Here is a 16,275-nt window from a genome sequence, read left to right on the forward strand (position 1 = left end):
CATCATTTACAAATAAATGAATGAGTGGAAACATTGGTGGTTCATGGGATAAATGGATGGATTGAGAGATAATGGCAGAATGGATGAGTCAATAGAAAGAATAATTGCTTGGCTGAATGGATGAATCAATCCATTACATGGGCAGACTGATGTTGAATGAGTGAACTGATTGATGGTTAATGGTTTCACAGATTGATGGATGGACGGATGAATAATTTCAGGCAGATGGATGAATTAGACAAATAAAAATGCAGTGTGGATTAATAAGGGCTGAAACCTAAAGACTAGACAAAAAGTCAAAGTCTGCCATTTCCAGACGCCGTGGTTTCACAGGTACAGAAGAATCCAGCATGTAGCTCAAGTCTTTGGATCAGGTCACTTTTAATCAGAGTCACTGTGGCTCCAAATGTCACATAATCACCGATATGAGTGACGCTGAACACTTCACTAATCAAACAAGGAAATGTCAACTTCAGGACACAGGCGTCAGATTTAAAATGAAAGAGCTGGGTTTTTTCTTTTTTCCTTTTTTTCAAAACATAATGGTCTGGCAAGTCCTGACATGGTAATTAACAGCAGCGCTGCAGCTTTGATCAGGAGGTCTAATGGTCACAAAGATGCAGGAGTTGAAAATGATTCACGGGGCTTTTAGACCAAGACTTGTACGGCGGTGGCCAATCATAGATTTCTCTCCAGCTGCAGCACATTGTCCACAGTCATTATAGATGCTCCATCAGTGTTCACTAATTAGGAGGGCGCCTTTCTCACAGACAACAAGGGCCGGGACACAGGAGGGGGTTTGGATATTAATCACTGAGGGTTATTAATGAGCGGGTAACGGCCCTGTGTGGCCGGAGAACAACATGAAAAGGAGCGATCAGAGGCGAGCGCCATCCATCACCCTGGGAAGTGCGCGATGCCACCAGCAGGGTAAAGCTTTTAGAGGCAATCTTTAGTGCGAGGAAAAGAAAATCATCATATCAAACAGCTCATAATTATCGAGACCTAATTTAGACTTCAAATATTAATGTTTTGCTATTGTTGCACAGGCAGCTTTTCGCCTTACACTCTGCTTCACTGTTGGACTTTAAGGACTTTCTGCTTGAAGTCTTCCCGAATGTCATTGCTTAACCTTTTCCTGTTGCCGCTTCCTCCTCCAATGACGGTAATAGTTTAAATTCATTACAACAATTTACGATCGCTGAACTGCGAGAGAAAAACTAAAGATCCGGTCACACTAAAGCACACAGGGGACACGCAGAATATTGACATTGTTGGGTGATTTCTCCACATAAAATGTGATGCACCTCGTAAAAAAAGATTGGAGTTGAACTTGAAATGATCCCCGCTTGTAACCTTATGTTTAATATTTTTGCTTCTGTCTGGAGTGTGTGTGTGTGTGGCGTTCCCTTGAATCCCACCATAATACATGTAATCAAACACATTCTTTGAATTGAATGTGTTCATGTATTTAGTGTAATTAAAGTGAGCTGAGGCTGGTTTCAGTCCACACAGTGCAGCCCACCCACGCCTTACGTTCCACTCAGTAAGCCATCATCATGATTGACGGGGGAGATTACAGATGTAATGATGCAGTGGGAAACTAATGTGATAACCTAATTTGTGCATTTACATGAGGAATCGTATTTCATACTACTTCACTCTGTAATAAATAAACCTCATAGAAATATAAAGCGACAATAGAAAGACTAAACTGGCCTCACCAACCAAGTTTGCAAGCAATTACAAAAAACAAGCTGTTTTTTTTCCATGTGTAGAAGTGATGTTGATTGATAATATTAACTTTATAAGCATTTTTTTTTTCAAGTTTGAGGTTATGTGAGTCTACATTTATCAATTATCTGAAAATTTAGAGGAAACTGACTCGTCTAGCTGGTACTTAATGCCATATGAATACTGCCATCTGGGAAATGTGACTTTCCTCCCATTGGTGTTTGATAATTTTGCAGCTGCTGGAATGTGTCAATGGGTCCCAATTAACACATATTTCTTAATACTGCTTAGTTGTAAACAAACTTTATTGCACTTTATTAAAGTGAAACTAGTAAGACTTCATTAGGCTGGCACATGTGGTTACCTAGAAACAAGAACCAGAAGAATTTTGTGTGTAGAAGCAACATGTGTTGATATAATGGACCTGAAGCTTTCTTTAAAGGTGCATTAAGGAGTTTGCAGGTTTTATGCGAAACAGCGCCCCCTGCAGGCCTTGGGCGTAATGCAGCTTAGTGAAAAACTCGTGCCTGTGGCTCACGTGCATGGAAGAGGGGGACTCGTTCCTCGCTCGTTTAGTAGCACTCAAGTAAAATGTAAGTTTCTTTTACCTGGTGGAGTCTGTGCTGGAGCTGTGGCAGTGCTAGAAGCCAGTTTTTTCTTACTTTCTGGAAGATCCTGCTCAGTTGTTGCTCACTAAGCATCTGGCGGAGTAATGGTGGACAAAATGAAACCTAACCAGCCGGAGCGTGCATTACGTCATTCCTTTCAAATTTTCCCCCAAAAAATTCTGGTGCCGAACCGGCACTGTGACTTTCAAGTGACAATTTAGCGCTGTTAGAGGTACTTGTAATGAATATGTCAGGGCACATTGTACACATCATTAAAAATGTGTAACATATTTATGGTGGAAAATAAGTATTTTTAAGGTTGTAAAACTCCTTAATGCACCTTTAAAGTGTTGACATTTGCAGTTAAAGATATGTCCTTCATCATTTACAGACTTTAACAAGGATTTACTTTTGGCTGTTTGTTGTCATATGAATTCTGTGAAATATGTGACATTGCAGAGCGAGTGGGGACTTGCATTGAGCCATTGTAGCCTCTTGACTAATCACTTGTTAAAGTGTATAAAACAGAAAGATTGTGGATTATGATGAGTTGTGCACCATGTATATTACTACTGATTCATCAACAACCTGCTGATAATCTGGCACCTCCACGACTGAGAGGCTATTTCAGCACCACGGTCAGCGCCATGGACCTCACCAATAGTTTGCTCAAACCTGGGTTAGATAAAAGTTAAAAAGTAAAGCAGACTGAACCATAGAAATGATACCTGGATAATCAATGGAAGCCAGCTTGTTTTCATCAATGACAATATTCTTCTCTATGGATAGAGGGTTTAATTTAGTTTTAATAGCTCTTGGTTGGGAACCCTTTACATCCTGATTTCGGCGTCCTCCCCTCTTATTGCTCCTCTGGCCATAATTATTACAGCCATCATTGGTCACCATCAGTCTTCCAGCTCCAGCAGGGTCAGCAGGTTCAAGCTACCCACATCTATCAAGCCCATCAGAAAGGATTCCTATTTCTGGTGGATCAAACTCGTGTGAAATTATACAACAGAAAGGAAAATTTGTGATTTTGCTGACAAAAGCTGAAGGTAAAAATGCAAGTTTTTAATCTTCAGCTGTTCTCCTGCTTCAACACGTCAGTCGAACACAAAAGGAAAAGATCCTTCAAAATAAAGTCGAGCAACAACAAGGGATTCATTTACAGTCCAGTGAGGTGGAGGGACCTTCACCAGGGAGCTTTGAGTCATCGGGGAGGGCTCAAGCCAAAACCACTCGATGAGCCCCCGGATCCCTCTGCTTTAGAGCTGAAACCCGTCCAGGAGTCGGCTGGTCGGGCACGGAGGGCCAGGAGACCGCGGCTCGGTCCTGGAGGTTTCTGAGGGTGACTTCATGACCACTGGCAGGTCCTGCATGCGGAGCCTGGTTACAGCAGTGATCTTCAGATGACAGATTTATCTTCAAGGCAGTAATGACATGTCTAAAAACATTTTTGTTGTCCTCCTCTGCTATATCTACCAGAGATCATCTGTTATTGATCGCCTAGAAGATATTTGCTAATATATTTCCCAGACTGTTGGATCAGGTTAGTTGATGGTTTGTACTTTAAAACCCAGAGAAAATCTGAACAGGCAAAATTAATAAGGATTATTTTTCCCTCTCTGAATGACGACTATCAAGCTACCCTTGATAAAGGCACTTAACCCCAACATGCCCTTGCTGGCCAAAGACGGAGGACTGTGACGGTAGTGAGCAGCTTCCAGCTGAGTGAGCGGACGTAACGTATAGCATCTCCACGTCGAGAAGGGATCGCAAATTAGAAGAACAAGGTTGGCATAAGCCTCTGCATGCTAAAAGTTTTTTTTTTTTCTTCCTCAAAGGGTGACCTAGATCAAAGAAAATTGAGTTTTCCATCCCAGAATATGACCAAACAAGGACTTGGCTGTGAAAGAGACAGAATGCAGTCTATTTAACCTTCTAAGATGATTTTTTTTTTTTTTTTTTTTTTTTTTTTTTTAAAAGGTCAGAAAATATCAAGAATACTAAAACTCAGAGGCTGGAACTATCATTGAACCCTCACCTTAAGATAAAGGAAAAAAAAATATTTTGATGAAAGTTTGCTCGTTTTTTGGGAAAAAGTTTCCTCTTGACGTGAAAGCAGCAATTGAAACATCGCCCCCATAATCCACTTTGCAGCTTCAAATCCTTGTAAATCCAATGAAAAACTTTATTAATTTCTGAACAGACAGGCAGAATCTTCCCTTCTCTGCACTACTCTGTTTTCTATTTTACAGAGCACAGACTTTTGAATGGACCCAGTTTAATTGCCATTACTTGAGACTCTCTGCTGTAACAGGATGCTGCAGAAATCATCCCTTCAAAATGTATATATTTTAATACCCTTTTAATGCTATATTGCACCATTTAGAATGTCATGATCATGAACTCCAAAAAATTACACAGCTTTATTTTTTGTAAATGATTTTTTAAGCAGATGCACATATTACAATTTGTCATGTATATTATTACGATTATATATCATCAAACATTTTTCTCTAATCTCCAGAATTTTTTTATTGATGAAAGTTAAGTCCTTAATTTTTGAAAAATCAAAAAAATGTGACTATTAAAGGTGCTGTAGGCAGGATTTTGCTAGTCAATGCTAATTTTTCTGTGTTTTCTTTGAATTAAATGTTAGAGTATCCATTGATAATCCTTTCGGAGTGTAGCATAATTGCACTACCGCGAGGGTGCAGCGTTTCCATCTGTCTCTGTTCTGAGCTGAAAAGGAATCTCGACAGCTCCAGGTGTCTTTGACCAATCAGAAGAGCCCCTGAGGCTCTAACCGTGATTGGTCGAGGGGCGTTCGTCGCACGTTCTTGTGAGAGGGGCTTAACTTGCGTAAGGGCGTGATGTCAGAGAAAACAGGACAGGATTGACTGTGCTGGGTTTCAAATCGCCATCTTAGATGGGTCAAATCGCCATCTTGCTTAGGTAACCCTAAGCAAGATGGCGGAGATGCCGAATCCTGCCTACAGCACCTTTAAAGCTTGTTAATGCCCTGCAGACACTCTGCATCAAACCCAGGAGAACATGGACGTGGAGTCACGACAGTCTGGAGGAAATCGTTATTGACCATCTACTCACGCATGTGCAGAAGACATATTTAATAATGTCGTTGTGCACATACGCAGTAACCTGAAATTCTGTGTCCTGGTATCCTGTGTTTCTCTGGCATTTTCCTTTAAAGTCGGCACGCACGATGTGACATTAACCTTTGTAGAATTGAAATACAATCATGGTAACTCTTGTTTCAAAAAGCGGTGCGATTCCACCAGGAGCATGTGAATGGAGCATATTCCAAGAACTTGCTTGTGGATCATCTAAACATTTTGAGTCACAGTTGTGCCATAGTTTGGACACTTCTGCTCTCACCTGGACCTAAACAGAAACCAAAGTGGACATATTATGTCAGGATCATAAGTAATCAGCGGTTATAACTTGTATCAGAACAGTGAAAATGTGTTTTTGGTGCTACGTCAGTTGTTTCAGATCTTTGGGAAAAGAGTTTTGCGTTGGTAACGCCTGAGTTCTCTGAGACACCGAATTGTCAGCTGGGAGCGTTGAGGGCTGTCATCCATCTTTTAAACCACCGTTCAAAGAAAAGAAAGAGGTAGAAATATCATATAAAATCAGCAGTTTGAGGAATTGCACCAAAGAAGTTTGGAATGAAGTTTACAGCTTTTAAGATGAATTACATGTTGGAAAAAGTACACGAAAGAAAACAGGAGAAATTACAAAGATTTAAGAGGACTACACTTCAGTCGCTCTCAGCAATCTTAGTGAAATCTGTTACTGGAGATAGGAAAAACAAAAAAGTGAGCTCGCCAGACTCTTCTCTGTGCTTAAGGCTAAAGGCCCCGGGCTACACTAACTGCTACAGACTCTCATACTCAACTGTCAGAGTTTGACTTGCATTAGAAGAAGAAAGTGCTGAGAACAAACCGCTCTGCAGCGTTCCGTTTATCCTATTTTTAGAGCTTACAGAGCGAGTGTTGTGACTCTGACAATGCTATATGTTAAATTTAGGTCTAACTTGACATTTTTGATGTTTGCTTGGCGGTTCGGCAGATTGGAGGCCAGTTTTGGTCCTCGGGCCTTATGTTTGACACCCCTGTGGGAATTTTTGGATGGTGTGCTGTCTCTTTAACGTCACTGCATCATAAAACACTCTCTTTTTATATGTAGCTGGTGTGATCCGTCTTGGAAGGATGTTTTAATTAAGATCTAGTAACGAACAACAGAATAAATCAGCCACAGTGACTGTTGCTTTTAATCCTCTGAGCCTGGATTCATTATCGCCGGAGACTCTGGTGGGCTGAACGCAAGCAGCTGCCACTTATGAACCATTTAAGTCAACATAAAATCTGATATGTCATCAAGAAGTCACTCTCTGAGTGTTTCTTTCTAATCAGTGATGGAAAACCTTTTGACTTTTATGTTTTTGACTCAAAATAATTCACATTAATGTGGGTTTTAATCTTTCACCTCCTCCTGTGAGACCGGCTTTTCTGTTACAGGTTAAATCAATTGTAAAGTTAGGAATTTCAGTATCAAAATCTGTCCAAGTAATTGTGAAAGATGCAGTATTCTTTTTCTCCCCAGACTGACGCTGGCTTCTAATTGTACGTGATGTGCTACTTTCAAGCAGAAAGTATGAGTCAGTGTCTGTGAAAGTCTGCTGGGTCACAGTGACAGCCGTCCGCCATCTGCTGCGTCCATCACTCCTCTACACTCCTGTTTTAACCTCTGACCCCAGATATCTGCAGTATCGGAGGTGTGTGTGTGTGTGTGTGTGTGTGTGTGTGTGTGTGTGTGTGTGTGTGTGTGTGTGTGTGTGTGTGTGTGTGGGCGCTTTCTGTTCATTTCATTTCTTTACATCTGAACAACGTACAGGACATAATGGTGAGAAGTAACGTGTAGATAAATATCCATGTTTGGACTGATCAGCTGTGATGCTCCATATACTTTTAACTTTTTGATGAGATAAACTGGAGAACAGCTTGGAAACCAACTCAAACAAGTAAAAAGTTTGATGAATCTCTCATCTTGTCCTAGAATTTTGGTCAATTTTTGAATCTTTTTTTTTTTTAAATACCTTATTGATCCAAAAAACTTTTTTTTTCTGCAGTTGCTATCATCTGATCAGCATTTTTAATATAAACCAACTGCATATAACGTCTTGTGATGCATATGTCCAAAATGTTTACAGTGTTTTAAGGTGCATTATGTAAGAAGTTAGTTCTCACACTTTGGTGCTCCTTCATTTGCAGCGTTCTGATCTTCAAGCAACCCAGTTTCTTTACCATCAAGTCAACACTGATCTTCTCTTTTTGCTGCTTAAGTTAGCATTAAGTTGTATGAAGACTAGATAACAAATTGTTTTTTGTTTTTTGTTTTTTTTTTTGTTTTTTTTTTGGTCATTCATCACTTATTCCAGTGGAAGATTACATGGTGCTGCTGACCCCAGGCTGACCCCAGGCAGGACAGACACGGATTTCCCATCCATCACAGGGAAAACACAGAAAGACAAACACAAATATCTACATCCATAATCCAATTAAAATCATCTAAAGATCCCCATAATGCACGTCTGGAAACCAGCACACACAGAGGGGCAAAGACAGAAACCTCCCGCAGAGCGAGTCGCTTTTTGACCTTTGACCTTGGCTCTTCATATCACTCTGTAGCAGAATTCACCAAGCGCTGGACTGTTCACCCGCTAACAGGGAGTGTGAGCTGGGATTAGACCGTCGTCAGACGGGTTAGTGTTGTTGCAGTAGTAATTCTGCTTTCCCTCCAAGCACCTGGACTCAAGCCAAAGATTTTATCACAGCCTTTTTTATTTTAACCATTCGCTCACTCGCCGCAGAGACGGCTGCCATGCAGGATTCGTCCAACGCATTGAGAGACACTTGGTGGATTTTCCTTACAGCTCTAAACCTATGAATTGTTCTTATTGTGCATCCACTCCTGCACATGCAGAGGAACTATTTACTAGAACCCCTGTTGGACATGAGGAGCAGCAGCATGCTGGGAAAGTTGAGTTGTTGGGTTCTCAACACCCAGAATGCAACAGGAAGTTTTCTGTTTTCACTTGAAAATGTTTTGTAAACTGGACCTGAGGTAACTTCAAATATGATTTAAATTCTTTTATTTTAACCAGGGTGAATACTTTTCATCATTTGCATTGGATCCATTGAAAAAGTGGAAAATATCAATGTCCAGACAAAGCAAATAACGATGATTCATTGGTGAATAAGTGAAGATATAAAACAAAAAAACACGTGGTGTAAGATGAAACGTATTGCCCATAGAGTGTAAAAGGTTTGATGATTGACACTTTGATCGTACTCAGGAATGACTGATGATGTCCAGAATTGAACTATTCTCTGCGTAATTGTAATCCATAATCCATTACTCTCACCGCTGCATCACAAACTCTTTTTGGGGCTGTAATAATTGAAATCGTGTCGAGAAGACGAGACATGGAGCGTCTTCTCACACTTTTCTAGTGTCTCCTTTTCACCCACTGCGACCGAGAAATCCCTTTTGCTTTTAACCTCGTGTGACGTGAAGCAAAGGTAGAAATGAAGCATCTGAATGTTTTGGCATCAACACCAGCGATTAAATCTACTGACAATTCATTGTCTTTACACGGTGGCATCTGTCGAGAACAGCCCCAACAGGAAAGTGTGGAACTTTTAATAAGATTATTTCAAATGTTTCTCACTTTATGTCACCAAAATATGGATGATTGTTATTTTCTGCTTGTGCTTCATGTTAGTGTCCGCATTAAGTCTTCAAACGAAGTAAGTATTATTATTACAAGGAACATTTTTAAGTGACAACGCAAAACTTTCATTTTGCATTTTGGGTGGTTTGTTTCTTCATGGCTTGTTTTCTCAGTGTGTTGGACCAACGTCTCATGGACTGGCCCCCTCATGGTCCCATGTGGACCATGGCATGGCTTCCATGTTGTCCTCACATCTCACTGTCCTTCAGTCCGATGTTTGGTTTTGGTATCTGTGTTGTATTCTATTTCTTAAAATTGTGTGTTCAGGTTTTTAATAGTTGAGGCCTCGTAAAGTTGTGTTTTCCAGAAAAAAAAAGTGTTTTCCCCATTGTGGTACCAATGGAGTGTTTGTCCAGTGTGCCTTACCTTCAAATGTGTGTTGATCAGTTTGGGTTTTTGCAGATCGAGGCTGTGGAGTCTGTGTCCTTGTTGGTCAGTCAGCTTTGTTGGTGTTGGTTTGGTATAAGAGTTTCTTTTTTTCCAGTTACAAACTTGTAAACAAGCTTCAAAATATCTTAAGAACGTGTTCTTTGAGCAGGATCTTAACAGCAGTTGGTTTTGTAAAGCTTCACTTAATTCACCCAACAATAGTTAATAATCTCCAAACACTGACTCTTTGTGCTGCATGAATGGATGTTCTGCATTGTTTCTGTCAGATCTGTTACCTTTAAGAATCTTTCAGTAAAGACAAGAACAAAAGAAACCGATGGTTAACCCTTTAAAACCTGCCACAGGTACCACTCAGCCTTCTGTGTTGTGTGTTTTCTTGGATGTTGGATGTGTTGACTTGGCCTCTACATCCTCCAGACCTCAATCCAGTTGGTGGGAAAACCAAATCCGATCTCCACCTTGCACCTTCCGGGACTTAAAACATCTGCTGTTGAAGGATTGGTCCCAGAAATCCCAGGATGCTACAGTGGCTCAGAGCTTCTCTGAGCACCAGTGGTTTCACTGTTTTTGTTCTGCGCTTGTCCAATGGCATTTCAAGGATATTTTTTAATACATTTTATATATATATATACATATATATATATATATATATATATATATATATATATATATATATATATATATATATCCATTGCAATTTTTATTACAGGACATTGCTTTGTGGCAGATTACACCCCCCCCCCCCCCCCCCCCCCCCCACCACCACCACCAGTCATCAAGACAGTGATAGATGATTATTTTTACGCTTCATAATTTTTTTCTCAAGAATTTTCCGCTGAAATGACTTAAAAGAATTATGCCAAAGTTCACATAATGAGCCTTAATGATAAATCTTCTCTCAGATGCGAGCAATAAGTAGCTGAAATGAAATTACAAGAAAATCTTGATATCCTTTTTTTTTTTTTTTTTTTTTTCTAACACCGTACTCGGTGGTAGAGAAGTTTGAATCTGAACACCCTGAAACAATAATTAACGTTAGCACATTTATTCCTTGTTCCTCGACTTCAGAAGGTTCATTAAAGCGGAAGAAGAAAGAATCGTGTAAGGAAGTTTTCCCTTTTCCACTTCAATATAACATAACACCTGTGCAATTTTAGCTCAATTACAGTGTTTAACATTAGGAAATTGCTTTCCGCCCTCCGTTTCTGACATTATGAGCCGAGGACAGTTTGGAAAGTATTAAACCGTTCTGCAGCGTTTCAGTGTAAGTTAGCAGGCGCGTTCATCCCCCTCACACTTCCCTCATATCTTTCCTAATGGGATTACTGGTGTTTCATTTGGAGGCAATTCGCAGACTGCCTTCGTCTAGGTTGGGCTGATAACTTTTTACAAGTGATAATGACAGTCACACCTACAGTGGAATAATACATCTGTGCAAGTGTGGCGGCTCCGCCACACCCGGCACACGGATTGTTCTCTGGAAATGTTAGAGTGCTGAGGATCTTCGGAGGACTCAAACTGTATGTTTTGATGGTTTGGATGGTCTGTGTGTGGACAGCGGGTCAATGCAGATGCCAGGAACTTGTCCGCTAGAACAAAAAGCTCCAGTTATCAGTCCAGTTATGTTTTATCGTTTCCAGGGTCTCAGAGTCAAACTGAACAGAGTGGGATTAGTTAGGAGAGGAAGGATGTTCTAAGAAATGTAGATTTGGGAAAAAGGAACGGTTGTTTGTAAAATTTAAGGAAAATAATAAAGTTCATGAGATGAACTTGAAGTGAGAACATGCAGGATGGATTCCTCCCATTCCGCCCCTGGAGAATATCTCTGGTCATGAAACGTCCATGAATCAGTGTAACTGTTTTCAAAAGAATTAACAACCCTAAATCAGCACAATAAATCCAGAAAGTGCTTAAATACTCTCACTGTAAGATGAATGGAGAATTCAAAGAGTGTGTGAGTGACAGTTTGAAGTGTTTGGACTTATTGAAAGTCACTTTCCATCAGGTTAGAGAGAGATTTGCATCGCCCGCTGTTTTCGCTCCAATAACAAATTGCCTCCCCTCCGTCTGTTACCGCAGATTGTGTGGAATCAAACGATTTTAAACACACATCACTTCCATTATTATCTGCTTTGACTTTATCATAGGTAATTTCCTTTGTGTTGGACTCAGAAATTCATACTGTCATTCATTGTAACAACGGACAATTTAAAGTGAGATTAACTGTGAGCACAATTATTAGGAACGCGGTATTTTAGAGGATTAATTTTGTTTCTTAACAACTCCAACACTCTCATTCAATCCAAAATGTTAATAATGCTCAAAATTAAATATTTAAGGAAGTTAAAATCAGGTTTTGTTGGTTTTTCTGAGGAGAATCTCTCAGCATGTGCAATTCTTTGGCAAATACTGGTGTGCAGATTTATCAGACAGCTGAATAAAAAAATGAATGTTTTCCCAATTCCCTTGTATATTTTCACTGATTAGTATGAAAACAATGAGCAAACCAACTGATCATTTCCAAATAAATTCTAATATGACCACCAAGATGGCCACCCCTCCATCCATCTCATCTGTCAATTTCTTTACGCGTTCCCGACCGACCACGGCCTCCTCAGACAGGTTTACTGTTTTCCTTCATGGTAAAACTCCCGCTTAGGAAGAGCCACAAATTCTCAAGGGGGTGTGAGTCAGGTGAGGAAGGAACCGTGTCATTTTCCTGTCATCCTTGAGGTCTTTACTGGCAAGCCTTTGATGCATGTAATGGCGCACTGTCCTGCATGAAAATCTTGTTGAAAGACACAGACCTGTTTTTGTACCGTGACTTGAATAAAGTGTCCTCTGAAAACCGGCAATGGTTCCAGGAGTTGATTTGAAGTCCATTTTCAATGTCCAGCAAGCTCATCTTTAATGATATCTGCTGATCAGGACCCATATCAATACCAGTGCCGAGTTCTATACTTCAAGGAGTGATCGAAGTATGACTGTTACACAGAGGCGGAGCGTGGGTCTCAGTACAGAGGGGGCGGAGCATTCTCGACGGGCCCTTATGATAGTAATTTACCATTCAAACAATCCCTCATGCTACCATCAAACAACACACTAATGCTCACTTAATTGAGCCAAGCAAACCTATATGCCTCAGAAAGGAGAATAAAGTCACAAACCAGTTAACAAACTTGTTCTGAAGAACAAATACACAGACGCACGCACACACACTCACAAATGCAGCCTGACAGGTGTCACTCAGAGCGTCCGCTGTCCATGGTGCTGAAAATGCAGATTAAAAACTTACTGGCTAAATGTGTACCATCTTTGATACAGCTTAAACATAAAATGAACACAGCTGGTCTAAAATTACATAATCTATTCAGATGGATATAGACTATATCTTTTGGAATTCATGTATAATAAAAAAAAAAAAACAATAGACTCGGCGGTCTCTTATAGTTGAGAGCAACACAAGGCACATTCAAATAGCCAGGTGTTTAAGACCACAGCATTCTGATAAAGATAATATTTCTGAAGGTTTCACTGACTCACCAGTGGCTCCGATGTTAGGTTTTGGGTTGTACCTCTAGCGGCTAGCATAGTGTTTAGCATACTGTTTAACTTCCCTCCAAAGAGTTCAGATCAAGTGCAAAAGAAAAAACTGGTTCATGCCGCGCAGCCAATCAGCGCTGGCTTACAGCTCTGATGCGTTCATGGACAGTCGTAATGTAAGAATTGGCAAATTGGAGCCCACACTCACATGCGTATACCTTCTAGCACACACTGCACATTTTATTATAATAATTTTTTAACGAGTAAACGTGAACACATCACATGAAACGGGGCCCTATGACCTTGTGGGCCCTGGGGCGACCGCCCCCTTGCCCCCACTCTGGCTCCGCTACAGCTGTTACACTCATTCAGACAGCGTCCTCAGTCCCTCGGTCTACAGTCTGCGTTACACACAGCAGTGTGTAGATAGATGCCATGCACTGCTCTGAGGTGTGCGGCTCTATTAGCCTGAGTGAATTGTTTGCATGGAGTGTGAATTAATCTTTATGGCATTTATCACTCCGAGGTCTAAACCACGATTTCCTGTTTTTGGAGTGCCTGAGTCTTTTGTGCAAAAAACACGCGTAAAACCTTCACCCTGTGATGCATGATCAAGTATTAGACTTTGTTTAAGATGGGCGATCTGAATATTGTCTGCTGCAGGAATGTCACTTTAATGTTGGAACAGTAAATTCACCTTGAAGGGAAAATAAAATTAATCAGAAATTGAATCTGACAGATTTTTTTCCGGAAAAGTCCAGCAGAATCAAAATAAACTGCAAGATTCTATAACGTGGTCAAAGACATATTGAATGTTTCATCAAAGGAGTACGATCTGCTTTTGCCAGCAAACTATTCGGCCCCTGATGGTTAATGCGTAGACATAAAGGTTTTTCTCGTTCTAGTGCTTGTCCCACATTCCTAATACCTCAAAACCCAGGATCCCACCTCAGTCTCAATGTGGAGCTTAACAAATGAAATAATAAACAAATGACAAAATCAAAAAGAATCAGCAGATACAGTTTAATAACTGTTTTGTTATTATACATTTATTAGGATCACTGGACGCCAAAGAGGCTAGATTAGGTTGGCAGGTTCAATTCCCACAGCAGACACCGAATCCTTGAAACACAGGATGGGTGAATGTGGAAGAAGAACTTTTCCCACCGAGTTCCCAACATGACCACCGGTAGGGAGGAGCCACATGACGAGGACGGCCATTTGAAATAAGGAAGAGGAGAATCGATGGCGAGAATAAGCAGGAACAAAAATGACTTAAAATGCACGAAAGCAAAAGCTTAGAGAAACGATGCGATTGTTGACAGCTGTCCCGTCATCGACAATCACTACGAGTGGTCTCTGTGCCGCGGTAATCACTGGAAAGCGGCGCTCACATGGTGCACGCTGCACTGTTGAGAGGCAGATAAACACTGGATTACACTTGCTACATGCTGCCATAACCCCTTAATCCTGAAATGCACAGGCTGCTTGTGTGACACAATTACATACCTCACGCTACGGAGGCCAGATTTGTTCCTTTTCACTGCGTAACATGGACAACATAAAATCAAACGCGCACAAAAGAGGGTTTTGTTGTTTGGGAAATTTAAAGTGTAAACCAATTTACTCAGTCATTCGTTGTTTGGACTGCCTTCTTGCAGATTGACGTGCGCCGAGCCCAAATAAGACAGCACTGACACTAATTGTATGCTAGTCCCATGCTGGAGGTTAGAGAAACATTTCGGAGCTTTTTAATCTTCTCCCGCTGTGGTCAAATGTATCATTAGCCACATGTTAAAGGTTTAAATGAAAGTCCTCTTCTACACAAAGCACGTTGTATGTTTCACTCACAAAGTGGAAGAAAATCAAGGTCAACACTTTACTGTATGAAAGCGGTACAAAATCCTCCATTTCAGTGAGCATATGACTCAATCTGGGAAGAAAAACCCTCCTCAATGGAAGATCCCGACATCTTCCAGCTCACTAAATTGGAAATCTGGCCCAAGAAACTGCAAGTGCTTCTCTTGCTGTGCAAATGTGTCCGAGGCCGCTGAGCTGCCGGTATAAGGTTTGATCGTTTAGGGCGCACAGCTTGTGTTGTACGCTCTGAATTGCGATGTATTTTTCCACGCTCCAGGTCTGATTATAAATGCTCTTATTTCATGAATGGCAGACAATCCAAATCTTTATTGTCAGTAGCCTTGGGAAGGTCTTAAATTGCAGAGACGTTGTCATCAAAAGCAAAACAAAACTGCAACGCAAGCTACGCCATCATCATTTCAGCGGGACCATTGTCTCCCGCTTTGTTTTTCTGTGTTTTTCAGTGTTTTTGATGCCATCCTGCTTTGTTCCCAGAATTCCCTGCTGCTTGAGCTCCAGTGTTGTTGTCTCACGTCTTGTCAGTTTCTTTATGTTTCCCGTTTCATCTCATCTGCGATGACTCTGTAGCTTCACTCGCCTTCGCCTCCGTACTTTTCAGTCTGTGTGTGATCACCTTGAGTCACATCTGTGTCTCATTCTCCTCCTCTCTCTTTTCCCTGCTGTTTCTGTGTGGTCTTATCTTGTAGCGGTGGGATTTAGGTCCCCTTTTCCAACAACGTTTTCAACCTTTTGTGAGTCCGTTTTCCTGACAGCTGACCTGGAAGCAACTAAAAATACTACTTTTTGAAAACACTGCAGGGCAGAGTGTGGAGGACTGCCTGATGTTTAGTTAACACGTCTGATTCATCATTCAGTGTACAGAGATAATATATTGTCAAGACTGAGTGCTTCATGGGCAAGAGTGGGAACGGTTCTGTAATCATAAAACCTGAAGGATTGTAAGAAGAGTGATAGAAGGGGTTGGTTAGAGATTGCATCCTGTGGGATTCGTACCACAGTGCTTTCTTAAGAGGAGCAGTGAGCATGTGATTGGTGGAAACGCTGGAGCGCGGCGCCTTAAGACAGTACTCCAGAGTCATGAAGTGTGACATTATGAAAAGACATGAAGTAAAAGTACCATTGGATAAAATGCCATTATGGAATATAACGACAGTCGACAAAAGCGAGCTAATAACCAAAGTAATGAGGTTGAGATTTAATGATTTCTTAAATGATTATTGGTTCATTTCATAGGGTTTGATAGAGTCTGATAGAATTTTAAGAGCTATTAACTATAAATATACCAGAACAAAGGGAAGA

This window comes from Salarias fasciatus, chromosome 5, assembly GCF_902148845.1.
Source record: "Salarias fasciatus chromosome 5, fSalaFa1.1, whole genome shotgun sequence".
Lineage (NCBI taxonomy): Eukaryota > Metazoa > Chordata > Actinopteri > Blenniiformes > Blenniidae > Salarias > Salarias fasciatus.